Source organism: Cetorhinus maximus, chromosome 6, assembly GCF_964194155.1.
Source record: "Cetorhinus maximus chromosome 6, sCetMax3.hap1.1, whole genome shotgun sequence".
NCBI classification, from domain to species: domain Eukaryota; kingdom Metazoa; phylum Chordata; class Chondrichthyes; order Lamniformes; family Cetorhinidae; genus Cetorhinus; species Cetorhinus maximus.
Genome location: NC_135884.1, coordinates 145,463,208 through 145,487,912, shown reverse-complemented (window position 1 = coordinate 145,487,912; position 24,705 = coordinate 145,463,208).

Below are 24,705 nucleotides of genomic sequence, written 5' to 3'. Positions count from 1 at the left end.
GTGAATAGTCTCATTAAAATTTAACTTGTTTTAACTACCTTGTGGTATCATCTCATGGAACTTCATGAGGAGGGCCAAAGGATGTTTGCTGACCTGATAGGGCTTCAGTTTAGATCTGATCATCTGGCCTACAGCAAATAGTCAAGAAGATTTTTTTTTTAAATTTTGATGCTAATATAATTGTTTAATCTTACAATTGCTTCAACATTTGGACGACAGTACAGAAACTCCGTACAGAACACCAGCAGTGAAAGCTCTCACCGAACATCGCTCCTGTCCGTGCAACTCTCTCACACACTGAGCTCATTACCTAGGCGCTGGATTTTCCGGCCCTACCTGCCGCTGGTCCCAGAGCGGCGGGGCTGGAAAGTTCCGGCCATGGAATTCTGACCCTTGTACCAAAGCCTGAAGATGATTGTGCTGTGCATGCTTTGCAAATGGATGCCTAAGTGTCCAATGTGGTGGGTGGTGTCTATGTGTTCATTCCATGCGAGAAGTGTTGCTGCCCAATAAAACTCCTCCATAGGCATCAAGGGTACATGCCTGAAACAAATATACAGGCTTCTTTGGGGCCTGACATCTGTTTGAGGCACCCTTTGCAAAATTCAATTGTGTGTGACTGCTTAGTAGCCATAGCAAAGGCCCTAAGGGACCACTGGTGCATGCTACTGGATAGATAACATTCAAAGTTTTTGTTTTGCTTACCTTATTGTGGAGTCTGATGGAGCACTCCTGCACCTCCTGGCTCCACATTAAAACCACCCCCACCTCATGATTACCAACCCTCCTTTTGGGCAAGAACCAATCTTCAAGTTAATGTTCACAGCCACTTGTCTTTTTATAGCACTCTTCACTTGGAAGGTGTTTTATGCACGGTTATGGGGTGAGTACATTGAGCAGGATATGGGAAAGATTAATGGAGCAGAATAGTGAAAGCATAATCGAAGATATAGGTTTTTAAGCTGCTTTTGAGGTGGTAAAGTGAAGTGGTATTGACAGAGAGATAGAAAGAGCAAAGGGTGACCCTCTGATGTTTAAGCATGAATAGTGGAGGCCACACATTATATCAGTGTCAGAGCAGCAGAGGTTGCAGGCTAGGGCTTTCAGCACGCCAATTGGAAATCCTTGGCTATTTCCTATATAAATTGTCCAGCCCTTTCTGCTCCCTCAACAATCGCCAAGCCTCAATATTATAAATTGTCTGTCCTCATTTGACCCAGAGACATGAGTTCAAATCCCACCATGGCAGCTGGCGAATTTAAATTCAAACAATTAAATAAAGCTGGAATAAAAAGCTTGTATCACTAATGATGACCATTAAGCTGCCAGAATGTCGTGAAAATCCATCTGGTTCAAGAATGCCCTTTAGGGAAGGAAATCTGCCATCCTTACCTGGTCTGGCCTACATGTGACTCCAGACCCATAGCAATGTGGTTGATTCTTAATTGCCCTCCGAAATGACCTAGCAAGCTGCTCGTTAGAATTCACGAGGAGGTACCTGAGATACTGAAACTATTTCAAATGGAACAGAGAATTATACAAGAATTTAATTTAATAATTTGTTTAAAGTTAAAGGATTTTGATAGGGTATGAAATAAACACTTTCTCTGGTTAAGGAGCTTATGGGCAGAATTTTCTGCCTGTCGGGCAGGTGGTGTGGGAATGGGCGCTGGCAGGCGTGGGCCTGATCGGCACCCCGATCGGGCCCGCGCCGCCATTGTACGTGGGCGGGCCAATTAAGGCCCACCCAGCGTGACGCGCACCCAGGAGCGCTGTGCACTCCCCTTGTGGGCAGGGTTGGGGTTGCCTGAGTCGGGAGTGTGCGTTTTCGCGCATGCGCGTGAAAGAGCGCAGAACTATCAGAGCGCAGAGATTAGTTTTAAGTCCAAAAAGTGTAATAAAGTGGCGAGAAAATGTTTATGACATGTACCCTCATGTGAAACTGTCACATGAGCTTGGGCCTGTGCATTAATTTTAATTAAAAAATTTTTGAAAATTTTAAATCATTCATCAAACCGCATCCCACCCGTGGATGAGGTTCCATGAAAAATGCAAAGGCCGCCTGGGCTCTTCACCCGCCCGCCAACCTTAAGGTCGTGTTTTTTCACAATCTAAAGAATGATGTACCTGAGGGGAGTTGGTGTATTTGGCGACCGCTTTGGTGCCTTCGGAGGTAGCATGCTTGGCCAGTTCCCCTGGCAGCATGAAGCAGGCAGCGCTCTGGAACTCCCTGGCCGAGGTGGTGTGGCGCTTGTTGCAGTGAATGAGGTGCGAAGCCCCAGAGGCGATGCACTCAAAAATGTCAACAATGAAGGAATTCATAACAATCATGGTCTTCGACGAGATCCCAGTGGAAGGGTGGACCTGGCTCAGCCCCCTGCACACACAAGTGGAATAGCTCTGCTTGGGAGATTTTCTCCGCTTCTTTAGTCAGTGACTGTTTCGACGCACTGGCCTTCACTGCAGCCACCACCTCAGGCATTCCGCTCGACTTGGGCCAACTGAAGTCAGGATGGGCAGCTCAGCTGATTGCCTTAATTGGTTGTTAACAGGCCTTTGACAGTTCGGCGGGCAGGCAGCCAACTCAGCTGCGCGCCCGCCGAACTGAAAATCTAAACGATGCGCGATAACGTCAGGACTCACGCCCGACATCACCCCGTGTCATTTTACACCTCGGCGAACGGGCCCCACCCCCGCTCACCGAGCCGAAGGTTCTGCCCTATGAATTAAAATTGCCATTAAAATAGTGAGAAAGAACAGAGGATTTTTGTTACTCAAAGAGTTGTCTTGAGTATCAACTGATTCCATGCTGTTAACACAAGAACAGGCCATTCAGCCCCTCAAGTCTGTTCTGCCATTCGGTGAGATCATGGCTGATCTGTCTCTTAAAACCACCCCCTTCCTTTGGTTTCATATCATTTTATACTCCGGCCTAATAAAAGCCTATCAGTCTGTCAACATTTATGGTTCTAAACCCCTCATCATCAAATGCTTTCTCAAAGCCTCCTTCCAAGGTTCCCATTTCACTCCCCTCCCTAAACCACTTCCCAATTCCTGCTTGGTGAGCCAATCTTATTTTTGAAACATCTAAGGATGTCAAAGGTGCTAGAAAAGTGACAGTTTCTGTTTTTGAAAATGAGGCCAATACCCAAATTAGTTGTACTGTGACTCTTAAATAAAACTTATCAAATAGTCTTTCTTTTTCACTAAAAGTGTGAAACAAACTGAATACTTTTATAGAAATTATCAACATCCTCCTTTACCAATGTAGGAAAGGGCTGAATCCTGCAGCCTGGAAAAGGACATTCTTGTCTATAACTAATTCCGCTATTAGCGGACCAGGCCTCAGAATATTTCTTTCTACCCAGCTAAACCGACCTAAAATTAAACGATCCAGCAACAGCCTCACCCTACTTGTAAAGAGACAAAATTCACCAGCAGAAATTCACCCACAATTTTTTGCTTGTTAGCATAGAATGTTCCAATTATAGGCGCTCACAAGGATTGTTTTCCTAAACATTTATGTCAAAGTGGATCCCCCCACTGCATTTTCTTTCTGCATTTTTGGTTCCATAGCAAAGCAATTAACATTGAGGGGCTGGTAAAACTCTACATACTACAAGGATTCGAGAAATACTCATAGATGTTGCAAAAGATAAAGGGCTCACTTTCGTCACCATATTATCATTGACAAGTGATGAAGTGGTACATTTTAGTCAGATTTATATTCCTGCCAAACGTTATTTTTGGCTTAGACAAAGCAATGATTGTGGAACAGATTGGTAACAAAGGCAGTTAAAGTTGCTTCAATTAGATCTTGTACAAAAGAACTGGATAAATGCCTGGTTACTGATGGGACAGAAGGTTGCTTGAGAAGTATAGATGGAGTAAATTAATGGGTCTGGTGCTGCAGGGAGCATGCAATTGTCGTCTGTGGAGAGAAACTGGCTGGGAGAGTGACTGAGATAAGGACTGATATAGAGGCAGCTTGGGGAGGGGAGGAAGGTCCTAGCAATGAACATTTATGTCAAAGGATACTGAGGTCTCAAACAGAAAATGAGAAGAATGCACTGCAGCAATTCACCAAGACTCCTTCGACAGCACATCCCAAACATGTGACTCCCACCAACTAGAAGGCAAAAGGCAGCAGACCCAAGGGACACCATCACCTCCAAATCGTCGCCCATGGGGCAGAATTTTACACCCTGCGAGCGGATGCCACCTGACCCGATAGGGCATGAAATGGGGCGAGTTGACGTCGGGTGAGCATCCCGATGTCATCGCGCACTCGTGCGATATTTCGCTCGGCGGGCGCGCGCACATGTTGGAAGCGTGCCCGCTGACAATTAAGAGGGCAATTAAGCCCATTAACGGCACAATTGTTCACAATTATTCGTGGCCCATCCAACCTAATGGTTGGCGGATGGGTGAACTGGCCGGGCGGCTTTTACATTTTTCATCAAACCTCATCCAAGGGGTGGATGAAATCTCCGTTATGAAATAAAATAATAAATAAATATCTGTGGACAACGTCTTTATGAGGCATATTTTCAGCTGTTTGATTGTGATCCATGGACTTTTTTATTTTGCAGCTTTTCAAACCTTTATTTAATCAGTTGAAAGTCTGCAGCTCCCTGAGGCGGCTCTCTGCCTACAGGGAGATCTCTCGGAGCGCTCACCCGCGCCCGCAGTGATGTCATCGCCCATCCTCCTCCTGCCCCCACCCCCGGCAGCGCTGAACATTTCAGCGTGTATTTCACGCTGGCTGGCCGTTAATTGGCCGTTAATTGGCCAGCCAGCGTGAAATCGCGGTCAGGGGTGGACCACGGTCGGCGGTACGTTTTCCGACTGCTCCCGGGCCCGCCGATCGCTCACGACCGCCAAAGGAAAAATTCAGGCCCATCAAAACTTGGAAAGATCGCCTTCCCTTTATCGTCACTGGGTCAAAATCCTGGAAATCCCTACCTAACAGCAATGTGGCAACACAATTGGTTCAAGAATAAAACTCAAAAGCACACTTGCAAGGCCAACTGAAGATGGACAATAACTATCGGCCTTGTCAATGACGGTCATAAGCTGTGAATTAATTTTAAATAAAAGGGACAGAGCAACCTGGGTTAATGACCATCATAGTAGCTAATAACTCCTGATTAACTTAGCTGATAATGAACAGCGGCAAGGAGTTGGCACTACATGTGGCATTATGAATGGCAGACACTAAAGTAATGCCAACATTAAGGCTGCTTGCACAGAATAGCATTGTTACGAAGCAGACTGATTTCAGAACCCTGACGTTGACCATGTCCTATGATTACTAATAAAAGAGAAAGCCAAGGCTTGAATTTATACAGCACTTTTCATGACCATTGGATGTCTCAAAGTGTTTTACAGCCAGTGAAGTACTTTTGAAGAGTAGTCACTGTTATGATGTAGGAAATTTGGCAAACAATTTGTGCACAGCAAGCTGCCACAAATAGCAATGTAATATTGACTAGATAATCTGTTTATGTGATATTGATTGTGGGGCAAATATTGTCCAGGACACCAGGGATAATTCCCCAATTCTTCTTCAAAACATGAGATCTTTTACATCCACCTAAAAGGGCAGGCAGGGTTTCAGCTTAACATCACATTGACAGAAAGCACCTCTGACAGTTCAGCACTCCCTTAATGCTGCACTGACGTGTCAGCCTTCATTGTTGTGCTCCTGTGCTGGAGTGAGACTTGAACCCAGATCTTTGCAACTCAGAGGCAAAGAGTGTTAGCAACAGAACCACGCTGGTACTATAAATCATCACTTTTTAAATTCTTTCATGGGATGTGTGTGCTGCTGGCAAGGTCAGTATTCATTGCCCATTCCTAATTGCCCTTGAACTGACCTTGCTAGGTCATTTCAGAGGGTAGTTCAGAGTCAACCGCATTGCTGTGGGCCTGGAGTCACACATAGGCCAGACCAGGTAAGGACGGCAGATTTCCTTCCCTCAAGGACATTAGTGAACCAAATGAGTTTTTGCAGCAATCACTGAAGGTTTCATGGTCACCATCATTGAGACTGGCTTTATATTCCAGATTTATTCACTGAATTCAAATTCCACCAGCTGCCATTAGTCTGGGCCCCTGGATTACCAGTCCAATGACATTACCACTATGTCACCGTTTCCCCATAATCTGTACAAGAGGCCTCACACATCAGTTATAATCTGCAAAATAAAAGTCAATTAGTCTAAGATACATCACGTGGCATCAAACCCAACTAAAACAAATCTCACTTCATTTCATCTGGTTTGTTGCATATGCTCATTCCCCTACCATCAGGATCTGCTCACTCCACTGGATCAGTACACATTTTATCAAATACATTTAAATAAATATATCTAAAAACAAAGTATTTCGGATTAAAAGTTCCATGAATGCAACACATTTCAGGTTCAGCCTCTGAGTATTACAGATCTTCCAAGTTATCCAAGGGCTGGGTGGTGCTATACATTACAGCATTGACCTCTTAACTCTGGGACCTGTCTTCAAATGCAGACTAGAAAGAGGAGATTGAAATTTTCTCCTGCTGCTAGTTCTCCCAGTCCCAAGCTAAATGGGTTCAGGCCAGTTTTGCGGCTGACACTCACAGTGCAGTGCCGGAGTGCTGCACTGCCAGAAATGCCGCCTCTCAGATGAAACGCTAAACCTCAAAAACTCTCTTGCAAGTAGATGTAAAAGATCCCATGGCAGAATGTGAAGGACACTGAGGGAGTTCTCCTAGTATCCTGGCCAACATTTAGCCACCAGCCAAGACTTAAAATTAGTTATTATCTGATTATTTATCTCATTAGTGTCTGTGAGACTTTGCTGTGTGAAAATTGCTTGTCAGATTTCCTACATTACAACAGTGACTAAACTTTAAAAGCACTTCATTGGCTTCAAAGGTCTTTGGAAGTGCTTTGCTATGGCCTTGTACCTTCCCATCTCTGTAATATCTGCCAATTCCACATAACCCTCCTAGATATCTGTGCTCCTCTAATTCTGGCCTCTTGTGCATTCCCAATTATAACTGCTTCACCATTAGTGGCCATGCCTTCAGTTCCCAGGCCCTAAGCTTGGGAATTCCCTCCATAAACCTCTCTGCCTCGCTTTCCTCCTTTAAGACACCTTTTAAAACCTACCTCTTTTATCTTTTTTTTTGATCATTTGACCTAATATCTCCTTATGGTTAGGTGTCAGACTTTGTTTTATAATGCTTCTGTGAAGTCCCTTGGGATGTTTCATTACGTTAAATGCACCATGTAAATACGTTGTTGGAGGTTCTGAGGTTGTAACAGGTGCCATATAAATGCCAATATATTAACACAAACTGTTGCTAAGTTGTCAGTCTTGCTCCATGGATGGCATGGATGACTGACCCAGGAATGGAATTCCCATACTGTTGCAGGACGTGGCTGAGTTCTGATGCCAACGTTAAGATGAATAGTTAGGGTAGAGCAGAGGGAAGAAGGTGCTTCATGTTGCAGCGAACATGACTACGGAATGGTTGATGTAGTGTTTAATTGTTCAATTGTTCGGTGTTCGATTTGTACGTTCGGTATCTGTTCTCAACATGTGATTAATTAAGCCTAGGGGCGGAATTTTCCCATCCTCCTTGCCACAGGTTTCATGGCGAGCCTGAGCAGAGAATCTAACGCTGGTCAAAAAGTCACCAGCGTAAAAGTAGTTTGTGATTCTGCCGATGACGGGTTAATGACAGGCCGGTTATACCACTGCCTATTGGCGTGAACACGATTTGCATTCATTGTCATCTCATGAATGCTCATTAAAACGGTTGCTCATCAGAATCTCATGATGCCTTCCAATCTTGCATCACGCCAGTGGGGAATTACATCAGCATGAAGCCCGTTTGAAAAGGAGTGGTGTGCACAGGTTGGACCTCACCTCGCTCGCGACTTCAAGGTGACTGCAACATACATAGCCTACCTGCCATAGTGATGCGCTGGTCTTGTTGTGATTAACGCCACAATGCTGAGGCTGTGGGGTTGGTCTGCTCCTGCTCTTTGCCTACATTATCCCAAAGGACGCCACTATGCTGTGGCACTCATGCAGGCCGCCACTTTCAGACTCTGACCAGTGCTGCGTGGCCAGGGCTGGGGCATGCAGGGGCCTTCTACTCCCGGTGACTGACACCATTGTCCACAATGACACCACTGTGCAGTGGTAAGAACATAAGAACATAAGAAATAGGTACAGGAGTAGACCATTCGGCCCCTCGAGCCTGCTCCACCAATCAATAAGATCATGGCTGATCTTCTGTTTCGATTTCCACATTCCCATCTAACCCCAATAACCTTTGATTCTCTTGCCTAACAAGAAGCTATCTGCCTCCGCCTTAAAAATATTCAATGACCCCACCTCCATCACCTTTTGAGAGATTTCCAAAGTTGCACAACTCTCTGAGAGAAAACATTTCTCCTCATCTCTGTCCTAAAAGGGCAACCCCTAATTTCAAAACAGTGCCCCCTATTTCTGGACACACCCACAAGAGGAAGCATTCTTTCAACGTCCACCTTGTCAAGGCCGTTCAGGATCTTGTATACTTCAATCAAATCCCTCACTCTTCTAAGCCCAGTCTGTCCAACCTTTCCTCATAAGACAACCCACTCATTTAGGGCCCCAGCAAAGGCAGCATTGAGCCCTGGATCCATTTGTGCTTTTGCCTTCTCACTGAAATGAAACATTGAAGACATTATTGATTAAAGGGTCAAGAAAGTGAAGAACAGAATATGGTAAAATGGTAAATGATAAATTCTAAATAGTAAATAGTAAATGGTACTCAGACAGAACTCCACATTCAGAAACAAGCATTTCAACCAGGGATAGGGTGTGAGGGGAGGGTGGGGATGATAAACACAAGGTGGGTAATGGGAAAGGAAGGTTGTACAAGGACTGTGAGGTGGGGAGGGTTAACACAAGGTGGGGCAGTGGGGAAGGAAGGCTGTGCAAGGGCTGTAGGGGGGAATATGGGGCATTATGGAAGGCAGAGGGGCAATGAGGTGGAGGAAGATGGGTGCAATGGAAGGCAGAGGGTAGATCGAGGGTTTGGAAGTTGCAGCCCGACAAGGGTAAATGAAACATTGATATTCAAGGGGTCAAAGGGATAAAAAATGATTGACTGGAATGGGATGTACACAGATTCTGGAATAGGAAAGGGGGTTTGTTAGTGTGGCACAAGAGGGATAGCTCGCACGGAGACTCAGAAGATAGGGGGGGTGGTTTAGAAATGGACACTGTAGTCCTCAGTCATCAGGGCAATGGGGAACTCTGTGAAAGTCCAAGTCCTTGGTCTGGAGTCACAGAGTACAGACACTCCTGTGACGATGTGGAAAGGGGTCACAGAGTACAGGCAGTCCAGGGGCTATTTGGATCTCCTCATCAGAATTCAGAGATAGGAGACAGTCCGGGGTGCAGTGGGCAGCAGAAGGAATGAATAGGAACACAATGTACTCCAGCTGCCGGCAGGGGCAAGGGCTGTGTGCTCCAGAGGAATAAAGCACAGCTTGGTGTGCAGGGCTGTCTCTGTCCTTGGGATTGACTGTCTCTGAACTGGACTGCAGATGGAATGGTGATGGTAACTGGAGGCATCTGCAGCCTGTAGATTGGAAACACATAATGAAGGATGGTGAGGAGGGTATATGAAGCTCTCTTGATGGGGGGGGGGTGTTCACCTTGGTAGGTGACCACGCACACAGCCTCTATATGTTGTGGATAGAGGTTCACATGGGGCATGGGCACGTTACAAGTGATGGGCTCGGGGGGGAGGGTAGGAATGTCCACCACAAAAACAATGGGATCCAGTATTATTGGGGGAGGCCAGAGAATAACAGGAAGGAGCTCTACCTTCACATCGTGAGGTTTCAGGTATATATCAGGCAGACAGTGAGAGAGGGAGCATCGAATTGCATTTCCAAGTGATAGTGGAGAACTACCATCTTGCTGTCTCCAATTGAAAGTACCAACGAATCCGATCAGGAGGGTCTGAGGCAGTGTGGGAGGAGTGCACTGCTGGGCTAAGGGATCCTTTTTAACTTGTTGGAGCTGCAAGAGTGAACATGAGTCTGCTTAGTGAGAGAGGAGGAAGACTTCCTTGAGAAGAAAGCCACTGAAAGCCAATGCCTTCATTAGTGCTGTTAAAGGGGTACTCAGAACTCTGGCTTCACATCACAGACACTGCATCTCAAGAGTGACACACAGGAATGTAGAATTTGGGAATGAAGACAATAGTGAAGGAGGCACAGCTGTATCATTTATGGCATTCCATCAATGAAGGCCAGTCACATGTTCACCAGAATTGGCATTCATAATGGGCCAAAGGGCCCATTGGGCCAAAGGGCTCATTGACCATGTGCAACTGATAGGTTATTACTATGCCACATCAAAGATTGGAGCACGGGGCTAGGTTGGGTCACTTATCTCATTTTCTTTTATTCATTCGCGGGATGTGGGCTTCGCTGGCTGGGCCAACATTTACTGCTCATCCCTGGTTGCCCTTGAGAAGGTGCTGGTGAGTCATTTACACCTTATCATCCCACACAGGGCTCCAGATGTTACATTTCTGGGATGTTGTGTTGTTCACCTCAATGTGTGTGCTAGCATCTCAGGGACAAGGCTGCATTAGCCACCATGCATGTAGGGCAGGAAAAACTATAGACCCTTACAGTTTCCATATATTCATATTCTGAGCTTCATTTTCTTGACCCTTTAATCATTAATGTCTTCATTTCAGAGAGAAGGCAAAAGCACAAATGGATCCAGAGCTCAATGCTGCCTTTGTCAGGGTCCTAATGCAATGGAGGAGGTGAAGGAGGGAGTGGCGACACTGAGCACAGCTCCAGCATGAGGGACATGGTCAAGGGGAGCCAGAGCATGAACAGGAGGGTCAGGAGGACAAAAGAAGAAAATCACCAGACTTAGGGTATACTGTAGAAGAGTCTCCTATTTACAAATGAGTGCGAGTCAATGCCGGGCATGTCTGTGCTTGTCCCGAGCTCTGGTACATCACAAAAGTCACTTTCTCTGTGAAGACCTGACATCATGCAGAGTTGGAGGGTATCCCCTGCCAGTGGCTTTGTGGGTGACTGCCCACTCAATTTTTTTGCCTCTGGGTCTTTCCAGGAATTAACAGGGGACCAGTGTGGCATCTCTCAGTCTGCAACACGTCGATGCATAAAGGGGCCTTTACAGGAAGGTCTATCACTTTGTCAGGTTTTCCCTGGGCGAAGATAGCCAGGCTGCAACATTCACCAGCTTCACCACAATCTCAGGCTTCTCAAGAGTGCAGGGTGCAATAAACTGCACCCGTGTGGCTTTACATGGCAGCAGCCCCTAATGATCATCAGAAGCACATGCTGCTCATTTTTGCTAGGTGCACTGGGAGTTGCAATGACTCCTACGTCCTGAGCCACTCCCACGTGAGTGAGATTTTTGAGGTGCCTGTATGTCTTCAGGAATGGCTGCTTGGGGATAAGGGGAACTCCCTGAAACGCTGGTTGATGACACTGGTGCATCACCCTCAGAGTCATTCGGAGGAGAGGTACAGTGCTGCTCACAGTTCCACATGATCCCTTATAGAGCAGACCATAGGGCTTCTGAAGATGCACTTCAGATGCTTATACCACTCAGGTGGCTCACTACAATGCACTTTTGATAGGGTTTCCTGCATCATCGCAGTGTGTTGCGCCCTTCACAATCCCTTGCCAGAAAGTGAAATGGAGGAGGATGAGAATTCTTTGGAGGATGAAACCCAGAGGCCCAGGAACCTCATGAGGCTGCTGAGGGTCAGTATGAGCATGATCATGCCATGGGGGAAGCAAGATGTGGCAGAAATGCCCGTGACACTTTAATTGCTGACAGGCTCCAGGTAGAGTAAAATTAAGCAGGGCATATGGGTACATCTCTCCTAGTCCTCAATGCCACTACCTTTCACCTCAGGTGATGTCCAACCACTCACAACGAGAACGAGTCCAGAATTCACACTTGCATGTTCTGACCTCATGAATTGCCAGGCCATGAACTCAGCATTGGTCCGCGGTGCCTTGTGAATGCGCTCACCCTGGGAACTGAGGGTCCACTGGGGAACAAGAGCGATGCGAAAGAAGATGTGAAGCTTTCGCTGCCATATGATGATGCAAACACTGGTGCTACGTGGCTAGGGATCTCCTCCTCCCATGCATGTCCTGTCTTCTGCCACTACTACTGAGGAGACCCAAATGCCGCTAGATTATCAATGCTGATGAGCTGCCCTCACTCAATGGTGTTCCTTGAGGAGGAAGGGTTAGAAACGCTTACATTACACACTTCAAATAAAGATTTAAATACATCTTCCTGACATCACACAAGGATGCGGAGGTTGACATCACAGGAATGTTAATCTCACATTGGGACACTATCACTGAGTGGGAGGGAGGCTAAACCTCGAAATAAGAGAATTCCAATGTACAATTTCACAACACCTTCAGTTGACCAAAACATTCACATAACCAGCAAATGTATTCACAAAAGTGCTATTTCTTTACACGTCTAGCACACCCATGATCCAAAGGTGACATCAATTTTTCTTAACTTTCCTAACCCTAATGCTATGCCTGCATGCAGCCCGACATCCACAGAAGAGGTGGAGACAGCCTGCTGACTGCTACATCCTGATGTCTGCGATGCCCTTGGCAGACGTCCTCTGGTGTTCCGAGGCCTGTAGGACCCTGGCCTGATAAGGGTCACCTGCTCAGGGGCAGAAGTGCCCTGGTTAGCCTGAGCAATTGGAATGGATAGGGTCACAGGCAGAGTGGACTGTGAATGGCTACAAACCCTTGGAGTGTCCTGAGAAGAGGTCCCTGGGGTGTCCAGCTGGAACTCATCCTCCCTGTGGGTGCCCGAGGGCCCCACCCTTATTCCTGGAGGAGATGGTGCACCTGGAAGGAGGTCAAGGTGCTTTGTCCCCATGTCGCCTACATCTTAATGGTGTGTGGTCATGGCGTGCAGGTCAAAGCGCAAACCCAGCAAGACCTGCTGGATGAAGGTCTCCATGGTGGTCACCAACCTTCCCATGGTGACCTCGAAGCACTCGCATGTCAGAGCCACAACATCAGTCAGAACACAGGCGGACTCCTCCATCATTCACTCTAGTCTGCTGAGCGACTGTTGAATTGCTGCCTGATGTTCCGCCGCCTGTCGTTGTGTCTCCAGCATTGACCTGCCGGCCACTTCCAGAGGGTCATCAGCTGACTCAGTCTGAGCGGGTGGCTGGTCTCCAGCAGCCCTCCGAGCGATGGAGACCTGGGCAGCCCCTGCCTCCGACTGCTGTGGGGACATGGCAGTGAGGTATTCCCCAGAAAGTGAGCCCGAAGCTGATCTATAACTGTGCCCCACTGACGTGCGTGTCTCTGAGTGGAGGGTGTGTGCGAGCGCTCTGATGGTTCTTCTAGAGCTTCCTCTTCAGACATGGTCTTAGTGCTCAGACATATGTTGTGCTGTCTTGTGGGCCTCTACCTGCCGCTGCTTAGAAAACAGAGAATAGCGTTTCAGTTGATGAGCATGAGCAATATAAGACTGCATGCGACTCACAGTGATTGTCAGGATTTGATCAAGCGATGGGGCTGTGATCTGTACTAGGTTGGTGGGAGAGGCCGATCTCCCCTTCGCCTAGGTCCCCTATCCTCCCCAGCCAGCTCGGCTGCTGTCCCCCCGAATTCAGTGAGGGTGATGATGTCAGCTGTTCCTCCCCACCTGTGAACTCTCGCTCCCCTTGTGATCCAGCTTGGCCTGTATGAAGACAAAAGAAAGGCATGCGATGTGATGAGAAGGGATGGAGCAGAGGCTGGGTGAAATGCACCTCCCCTGTGTGTGGTGAGCCCTCCCCAGAAGGGCCAGAGGATGGAGTGTCAGCACACGATAGATGGGATGGTGGTGATGTGAAAGTCTCCGTGAGAGAATGCGTGTTGATATGTGTCCCCTACTAATGATTGCTTGAGATCCCTGAAGAGAGTAGCAGTTTGAGTGCATGATGCCATGATGAGACTTTGACATTGGAGGGAGTTGAAGGATGACTTACCCTGGTGGAGGGCATTAGATCGTTCATCCTCTCCCTACACTGGCTGGTGTTTCGGGTGTGGTTGACGACTGCGCTGATCTCCTCTGCGATGACCTCCCAGCCTGGAGAGGTGAGGCTGGTGTGCTTTCTGGATCCATCCCTAGAATACAGGACATGCCTGTAGATTCTTACTCCTTTGATCAAGGCCTCGAGGACCTGATGGATGAAGCAGGGCGCTGCCTTCTTCTTGAGGCTTAGGCCTTCTTCTTGTGCATGGAAATTAACTGTAATGGTCTCCTGGAGACAGGTGGGCTGAAGAGAATGAGATGTATGTGTTTGACTAACATTTTAATGTGGCACCTGGAACTTGGACCCCAGGCAGACGTACAAGTCAGCTTCTGACCCGCCAGGTGATTCGGACCAATACTCGCCTGTGCATTATTAATGAGCTTCCAAGCGCGGAATCAGGTGTAAGTTCCAGTCATTCCAAGCAGTGGGATGGGTGCTGCCAAAACCACCCACCACCGCACTTAGTCTCATAAATAGAAAATTACACCCTAGGTGCAACAGAACTGAGGCTAGCTGCTGTAAGGATGAGAGCAGACATTTTAAAGCATTGAATAAAACTGTTCCACACACATAAGCTGGTGTGTATCATCTCTGCATATCTCCAAGGCATAAAACACAACAGTTGATGCTGATAAAAGGTTCAAAAGTAGAATTTAAAATATTCTTTGCAGCTGTGTTAAATTTAAAGTGTCGCATCATCCCAAACAATTTTAGGGACACTCCACATCTTGTCATTTCTCATTTGACCATAGTATCACTACTTTGTAAATATAAAATGTTTCTTAAATTTACCATGATTTTTTTATTTTCTTGAAACTACGTTGAAGATTCTAGGACCTTGTAGCAGGACATTAGCAAGGTCACAGTGAATAAGGAAAATACCAGCTAAATCAAGAGGTAGTTTGTAGTGACGTTAAGCTTGGATCTTTAAAGGCTTTCGATTGTATGAAGAAGCGATGGCTGAAGCAAATAGGAAGATTTTTAAAAATTTAAATGTTGAGAGAGAGGGGCCAGGGAAGGAAAGAGTTAAAAAGGAAGACCGGGCATCAATGCAGGGTACTGAGACATCGTTGTATTACTTAGCAAGGTCCACTAAAAGGTGGAAGTAGTGCTACCCAGGATATTCAAGAAAGTCTACTATGTAATCCAGCAAAAATGTGCATTCATTTGGGCAAAGAATCTTTTCCACATTAGGGTTCTGAATAAAGATGCAGTGTTGAACATTGATGCGACAGTGGTCAGATCTGTGATCTGCGTTGACTAGAGGGAAACCGTCTCTTTCTTATATCCTAGATAAACCACAAGCCCTTGATAAAATTGACTTACATAAATATTGTCACAATGATAAAAATAGGATCATGAGTGATGTCCAGGCTCAAAGCTCCATCATCAGTATGGCTGTCATCAAAATCTTATCGTTCAAGACTCTTTGGGCTCCTGAGTGTAGGGACTGTGCCATTGTATTGTCAGTGACCGTGATAGAGTTGGGACTGGCATGTGCTGTCAACAGCTATCCAGAGTTGAGATTTAAGCATCAGACAGTGATATAGTGACAGATGTGATAAGACGTCAGGAGGGGGGCAAAAAGAGTGAAGGCTTCCCGAGATATACCCTGGGAGGTAACGTCCTCTTCCAAGCAATGAATATCATGTTTCATGTCAACTTTGCTGTCATTAGGTAGGGAGAGATCTCAAACAGATAAACTCCTGTGGGATAGCAAATGCACTGGAAGCCAATTTTTGTGTTGTGTTGATTGATAAATCCTTTGTGACAAGTGAGAATAAAAGAGAGCTCCAGTTTTGTACATATAAATAGGAAATTAGCTTGCAATGTTGTCAGAGATAATTAACTCTCTAACTCTGGGTGTCTATTCTATTTGACATGCCATTATTACTTAGAAATACACATGCCACATTTCTGACAGTCCTCCATAGTGATCAGATAAACAGTCACTGAGGTGTTTGACTACAAAATGATATGGCCATTTAACCAGCTCTTAATCATCTTACTGCCTTGTTCTTTGCGAGTCGAAGGGGGTACACCAACTGTCCCATTCAGATCAGAAATCAAGCCTTGATCTGGTTGAGTTGGCTGATCTCCTCCAGGATAGGGTGGGACAATTAACTTTAATGTGCTTGGGCTAGAGAGTGAAAAAATCAGCCACGATTCGTGCTCCTGGTTAGTATCCAGTGTCCCATGCTATCCAACTATCAGGTGGAGACAGGGTCAGGCTCTGCAACGATATTTGCTAGTGGGTAACTCACTTGTCCATCACCAATAACTTGTAATGGAGTGAAATGTCCCAAGGCGCTTCACAGGAGGGTTGTCAAACAAAATTTGACACTGAGCCACATCAGGAGATTTTAGGACGGCTGACCAAACCTTGGGCAAAGAGTTAAGTTTAAAGAAAATCCTAAAAAGAGCAGAGTGAGGCAGAGAGGAACTGAAGTTTAGGGAGGCAATTTCAGAACTTGGGGATTGTGCTGAAGAAACAGCTGCCGATGTTGGACGAGAAGCCAGAATTGGAGGAGGATGAATGCTTCTGTTGTAGGGTTGGAGGACCAGCATGTTCTAAGCTGACTCAGGGCAATGAACTATTTGTTGATAGTATGGGAAGATGTTGAATCCTTTAGAACCATAATACAGCTGAAGTCTTTACTTTTGAATAGAGTGAATCAGAGCAAAGGAAATAATTGAACAAAAAATCACTGAAATAGAAAACTATGAAATCACAGAATTATTGAATCTCACCAATTCTTTGTCCCGAAAGACAGTTTCCTCCCCATCACCTTGTAAATTAATCATCAAGTTTGTGTCCAATTGCTTTCTGAAAGTTCCTATGGGACCTGCTTCCCCCACTCCTTAATTTAGTTCATTCTAGTTCTTAATAACCCTCCATGTGAAAAAAAATTCTCCTCTGGTTCTTTTGTCAATTATTTTAAATCTGCAATCTCTGGTTACTGACCCACCTGGCAGAGGAAAGACTTCTCCCATCCTTTCCCTATTAGGACCTCTCAGAATTCTGAATACACCTTAATCTACCCTGTTCTAAGAACAATCCTATCTTCTCCAATTTCTCCACATAACTGTAGTCACTCGTCCCTGGTGGACCTCCCCTGTACCTTCTCGAATGCCTTGACTTCCTTCCTAAGGTGTGGTGTCCAAAATTGTACGCAATACTCCAGCTGAGACCTAAGCAGATATTTGTCATGGTGCAGCATAACTTTCTTGTTTTGTAAACAATGTACCCTGTTAACAAAGCAACTAGTCCACGTCCTTTCTTTACCTTATCAACTTGTGCTGAGAACAATGTATAATTTTAAAGCTGAAAATATATATATATTGTGTGTTAAGGAAGGTGTAATGGTTTCAGTTTCACTGATGTTGTTTGTGAGTCTTGGTGCCTGGGAGTCTGGGTTGTCAGTGAATGTTTTCAGGATTTTTGGGTTTGTTTGTATATATACATTTTTAACGAGGTCTATGACCCATGAAATGAAAGAGATGGGTCAAAAGGGGTTAATAGTTTGGTGCTTTTGGAAACAGAACGAAAAGTGGAAAAAGCTTTACCATTACCGAGCGACAGTTACCCAGTGTCGCAGAGACAGGAAAAGACAGGAATGGAGAGAGGGAAGGGAGTGTGTGTGCCAGGGAGAGCAGACTGAGGTGGGATTTTCCAGCCCCTCCAGTGGCAGGCGTCATGGTGCGCGGGAACGGAAAAATATCGCGAGATCAGAAAGATCAGTTTACTGCCCTCGTAAAAGCAGTCCGGGATCATCCACTCCAGCCATCAATGGCAGGCCGCATTTCCCACTGCGGCACACCTGGAACGTCATTCTAAGATGTTTGCATCTTATTATAAGGGCTGCTTGCCGGAATCATCACCCCATGCTGGATCAAGAGGGCACGTCGGCATCCAATTTTTTTTTCATTCGTGGGAATGTGGGCTTCACTGGCTGGGCCAGCATTTATTGCCCATCCCTAGTTGCCCTTGAGAAGGTGGTGATGAGCTGCCTTCTTGAGCCGCTGCGTAGGTACACCCACAGTGCTGTTAGGGAGTGAGTTCCAGGATTTTGACCCAGCGACAGCGAAGGAACAGCGATATATTTCCAAGTCAGGATGGTGAGTGACTTGGAGGGTAACTTCCAGGTGGTGGTGTTCCCATCTATCTGCTGCCCTTGTCCTTCTAGATGGTAGTAGTCATGGGTTTGGAAGGTGCTGTCTAAGGAGCCTTGGTGAGTTCCTGCAGTGCATCTTGTAGATGGTGCACACTGCTGCTACAGTGCGTCAATGGTGGAGGGAACGAATGTTTGTGGTTGTGATGACAATCAAGTGAGCCGTTTTGTCCTAGATGGTGTCAAGCTTCTTGAGTTTTGTTGGAGCTGCACTCATCCAGGCAAGTGGAGAGTATTCCATCACACGCCTGTCAATGGTGGATAGGCTTTGTGGTGTCAGGAGGTGGGTTACTCGCAGCAGGATTCCTAGCCTCTAACCTGCTCTTGTAGCCACAGAGAGGTGATGGTGTAGTGGTATTGTTGCTGGACTAGTAATCCAGAGACCAAGGGTATTGCTCTGGGCACCTGGGCTCGAATCCTGAATTAAAATTGGAATTAAAAGTCCTGCTATGGTGGAATTTGAATTCAATAAAAATCTGGAATTAAATGTCTGATGATGAGCATGAAGCCATTGTTGTAAAAACCCACCTGGTTCACTAATGCCCTTTAGGAAAGGAAATCTGCCGTCCTTAGCTGGTCTGGCCTATAAGTGACTCCAGACCCACAATAGTGGTTGGCTCTTAAATGCCCTCTGAACGAGGACAATTAAGGATGGGCAATAAATTCTGGCCTAGCCAGCGATGCCCACATCCAATGAATTAAATGTGATGGTTAGATTCTCTCTTGTTAGAAATGGTCATGGTCTTTGCCTGGCAATTGTATGGCGTGAATGTCAGCCCAAGCCTGGATGTTGTCCAGGGTCAGGATTTTCCAGTTGTCGGGCGGGCTTGGTGGGAGCAGGCGGGGTCGGTCGCTGAGCTGACCGCTGTCCGCAATGGGCTCCACACCGTGATTTCACGTGGGCGGGCCAATTAAGCCCTGCATGGATCGTGTGCAGATGGGTGGAGGAGGGAGAGTCGGGTCCAGCACCCGATGTCATCACGCGTTATTTTATGTTCCGGTGTGTCGGGCGCGCCCCACACGCCGAATGTAAAATTCTGCCCCAGGTCTTGCTGCATTTGGACATTGGCTGCTTCTGAGGAGTCGCAAATAAAGAACATCAGTGAACATCCTCACTTCTGACCTTATGATGGAAGGGAGGTCATTGATGAAGCAGCTGAAGATGGTTGGGCTGAGGACACTACCCTGAGGAACTCCTGCAGTGATGTCCTGGAACTGAGATGATTGACCTCCAACAACCACAACCTTTGTGCTAGATATGACTCCAAACAACGGAGAGTTTCCCCCCTGATTCCCATTGACTCCAGTTTTGCTCCGGCTTCTTAATGCCATATTCAGTCAATGAGTAAGCCTTGATGTCAAGAGCAATCACTTTCACCTCATCAGTTCATCAGTAGACTCCTGTGAATTTGTTTAGTAACTTACCTCCACAGTTTCTAAAAAAATGTTAGGATCCATCAAGCCAGGCTTCACTCTGGGATCTGACTTGTCCGGTATTAACAGCAGTGAGGATCACAACACCTGCCACCTTCAGAAGGTTAATTACTTAGAATAAGAACCTGCAATGAGCTGAATCTGATAACAATGCTATTTTTTATATAAATATAGCATATTGCACATTGTAAAATGTTTCAAGGTGATTTGCAGGAGCTTGATCCAAGGAAATTTGACATTGAGTCACATAAGGAGATATTAAGACAGATGATCAAAAGCATGGCCAAAGAGGTTTAAAGGAATTAAAGGAGTGTTTTAAAGGTGGAGAGCTTCCTCGATTCAACAAATAAGTTGGCTATGCATGTTGTGGATTGTATTGGATTTGTTGTACTAAAGAAAGAAAGAATAGGATGTCTTGAAATGCTTTCCAGCCAATGAAATGTTTTTGAAGTGTAGTCATTGGTCGGGATTTTCCACTCCCGTTTGTGACGGGTGACATGACAGGCAGGAGAGGAAAATATCGAGAGATCGCAAAAATTGGTTTCACGTTGTCATAAAACCAGCTTGCGATCGCTTACTTCACCCATCAATGACGGGCCACATTTCCAATAGCCACACATCGGGATCCTATTTTCAATGCTTCAGCATTTCATTATAAGCCCCGCTCACCGGAATCATTCCCCCCAACGCTGGATCATGTGTCACCCACGCCAAAGTGTTTCACAACAGTACATAAGCAATATGCACCTGACAACCTACACTTCGCTCAGGACTTCGAGGTTCGTTTGCCTATCTTGCTTCAGGTATCACTCACAGTCATCAGTGCCAGGCTACGCAGGCAGCACCACATCACTTTTAGGGGGACTCACGGGCAGGTCTCCACCTACCAGACCAGCGGTAAGGTGAGGGTGACTTTTCAACGGCTGCAGGCCTGGGGCTTGCTTTGGGAAGGGGGCTATCGCGGGCTATGTGTGGGGGCACATTTGATCTGTGCTTGTGGCTTCAAGATGGTGAGGGCTGAAGAGGCAGTCTCCAGAAGAGTTGAGGCCAGATGGACATGTGAGGATGTGTGTGAGAGAGTCAGTAGTGTTGTCACTTGAGCTGGCAGTGAGTGGGATGCCAGTGAATAAAGAACAAAGAACAAAGAAAAGCCCTCCAAGCCTGCGCCGATCATATTGCCCGTCAACTAAAACATTTTGCACTTCCGGGGTCCATATCCCTCTATTCCCATCCTATTCATGTATTTGTCAAGCTGCCTCTTAAACACCACTATCGTACCTGCTTCCACCACCTCCTCTGGCAGCGAATTCCAGACACTCACTACCCTCTGCGTAAAAAACTTGCTCCGCACATCTCCTCTATAGTTTTCTCCTCTCTCCTTAAATCTATGTCCCCTAGTAATTGACTCTTCCACCCTGGGAAAAAGCTTCTGATTATCGAATCTGAATGTGTGATAGCCTTATGAATGTGTGAGTTTAGAGTGATGAGATGGTTCCCTTATCCTGGCGGTATGGATAAGATCATTCATCCTCTTTCTGCACTGGATGGCCAACCTCTTCTGTGCAGCATTGACACTGACCACCTCTGTCGTCACCTCCCAGGCCCGAGTGGTGAGATTGCTGGACCTTCTGTGGCCAGAGCAGGAGTTGAGTACATCATAGCAGGCCCCCAAAAGGCATTCCAGTGATGGGTCACTGAGTTCTTCTTGGCTTTCAGGGCCATGTCTTCACTGGAGTAGTCCTGCATTGCAAGCATTGAGAACTGTGTGCACGGTTGCAGCTTAGATATGGCTCCTGGAGTGGGGAACGGTGAGGAAATGGTGTGGAAGGTGATTCAGAGGCCACCCACCAAAGATATAGTGTGTTTCCGGTGGCTGCATAATTAATGAGGCAGGAAGCAGATGATACAGCATAAAAATCAGCCCTTGCAGCCCATGGGAAAAATATCTTTTTTCACGACCACCATCACTCATAGTGCAATTCAGGGAAAATTACACCTGTTGTTGCAATGTAGGAGATGCAGCAGCCAATTTGTACTGTTGTGATGTGGCAGGTGATATGTGCCAGGCAGACCAAATCCATGAGGGAAACTTGGTCACGCTATCACAATGGTTTTGCAATTTGTATTTATTACGAGAAGATGTGTTCACTGAATTCAGAAGTCCACCAAGAGACTTAGAGATTTTTTTTAAACTTAATTAAAATACTTATTAACAAAATAAAAGATTTCAAGCACATATGTTAGACTACAATTACTTACTACTATAACGAATCCTAAAATTCTTAATTGGCCTGACACACTCCCTTTAAGGCAACAGTCCAAAATAGATTTTAGATTTAAAACGAAACCAGCAAGTTAACACAATACCCATTTGGCAGTGGAATTCCAAATGGCTTCCCCACCTTCAGTTCCTTTACATAGCAGATTTATGCACAAATGGCTGGAGTCTTCTTGAAAGCTGTTTCACGCACTTCTGTTAGATCTCACATGGCCTTCTCCACATAGCCTTTCATTCTCTTTTATATATGTTTCTCTCTTTTTAATGTGTAAGTTCTATTGTACCATATGTCTTTGAAACTGTATCTTCCTCATAATATAAAAACTTTCATGTTGCCAATATTGTCAGTAACCTTTGGGGGAAATAAACACACTCCTTAGCCTTGCTAATCTGGCTAGTTGTAAACAGATTAACATCTCACTGAAATCCAACAATCCCTTCATTTATCTAAAACTGCAAATTCCCTCACACCTTACATGCTAAACCAGCATCCATGTTTACTCAGTAGCATGTCAAGCACATTCCTACACCTAGCTTCTTTAGATGATTTCAAGCTTGCAGTCTACTTGACTCCAAATATAATTAAATCAGACAAACAGACCCAACTATAATCACACCCATAAACCCACTTCACAATAAACCAGAAAAATATTATGAAGGTTATTATACTTTTATCACAGTACGCAGCAAGATTATCAGTTAGATAACCAGTTTTTTAGTGATGTTGGTTGAAGTAGAATAACAAGATATTTTACACTCACTTGAGAGGGCATATGGAGCCTTGGTTTAACATCTCAGCTTAAAGGTGGTATCTCTGACATTTTGCATTCCATCAGTACTGCACTGAACTGTCGGCTCTGGAGTCCCCGGACTTGGACCTGAATCTATAGCCTCCTGACTCATATATGAAAATACCACCCACTGAGCCACAGCTGAAGGTCTCATCTGTGTCATAAAGATCTTGAACATTTCTGGATGGATGCTTAGTTTGTGTGGGAAGCATTTCTTATCGCGATGTTGGGTTGGAGGTCTTTGCTAGGAGGAATTGCCAATAAGGTACGAGGCAATCAACTGTTCCACATTAATACATCCACGTGCACTTTCCAATGAATTTGACTTCACACTTTGCAGAAGAAAATTGAAATGACATTTTGTAAATGACCCTTGCCTATAGTTTACAAATTATATTTAGGCATTTCAACAGGTTAAGTATTTTGCAAGCTCACTACAATTCAGAAGAGATCAGTCAGCATCTGAAAGACAAAGACAGGCTAATATTTGGGTGGAATTATTCATCAGAATTAGGAGAGTGACACAAGAGAAGGAGGGTAAGGAGGGAGCTCACTATGGAGGTCCAGGAGGCAGGGTATGCTAATTAAGCCAACAAAATGGCAGTTAATTGTGAATAGATTTCATTTTTTTTCCTTTATTCTCCCATGGGATGCAGGGGTCGCTGGCAAAGCCAGCATCAATTGCCCATCCCTAATTGCCCATGAACCGAGTGGCTTGCTGGGCCATTTCAGAGGGTAGTTAAGAATCAACCACATTGCTGTGGGTCTGGAGTCACATGCAGGCCAGACCAAAGGGCAATGACAATTTCATGATCACCGTTGCTGAGACTAGTGTTATATTCCAGATTCATTGATTGAATTCAAGTTCCACCAGCTGTAGTGGTAGGATTTGAACCCATGTCCCTAGGTCCCTGAATTACTAGCCCAGTTTCATTACCACTATGCCACTGTCTCCCCCTAATTGCTGCTGCATTTGTGCTCACCCAATCAAACCAAAACACCTTAGATATAAGATAGTCACCAGTTACCAATAAAGAATTCAGGAGAAACTTCTCTAGTGCATATAAACAAGAATAGGCTATTCAGCCCTTTGTACCACCATTCAATGAGATCATGGATGTGAGTTAGCTCCATCCACTGTCATGAACACGTTAATCACAGAAAATGGTTTGTCTTCAAGGACTAAGGACATTCTAGAAGAATTTGTGTTTGAAAAGACGCTGTCTCACACACACACACACACACACACACACACACAATGAAATAAAAATAGCAATGGAGTAATTCTTCCAAAGGTTAAAAGTCAATGGTTCAAAGATGAGCAATAGATTGTGAAGGCCTTGAAATGGGTTTTACGACTCTGAAAAAAAAAATGCCTGGAAGACTGTTTTAAAAGTGGGTTTCAGTTTTGCAGATGAGGAGAGAAGGACCAACTGCTTGAAAAGAAAGACAGCAGCCTTTTTTGCAGTCCACAGCCAGTCCACAGCCAGAAGTGAATACCAGCTGTTCCTAAGTTGCTATATGCTTGGAAAGAGTACCTGCGAGTGGTCCTCAAGCCCACCTGAAAAGCAGAGGCAGAGTCATTGATTATTTCACGGATCAGTGCTGAGACACCAACCATATAACCTGGATGCCATCTCAAGGCCTCCACCATCTATCCTTTGTCTTTAAACCATCGACTTTTAACCTTTGGAGGAATTCCTCCATTACTATTTTTATTTCATTGTGTGTGTGTGTGTGTGTGTGTGTGTGAGAGAGAGTGTGTGTGTGTGTGTGTGTGAGAGAGAGAGTGTGTGTGTGTGAGAGTGTGTGTGTATGTGTGAGAAAGTGTGTGTGTGTGTGAGAGAGAGAGAAAGAGTGTGTGTGTGTGTGTGTGTGTGTGTACTTAGGGTATCT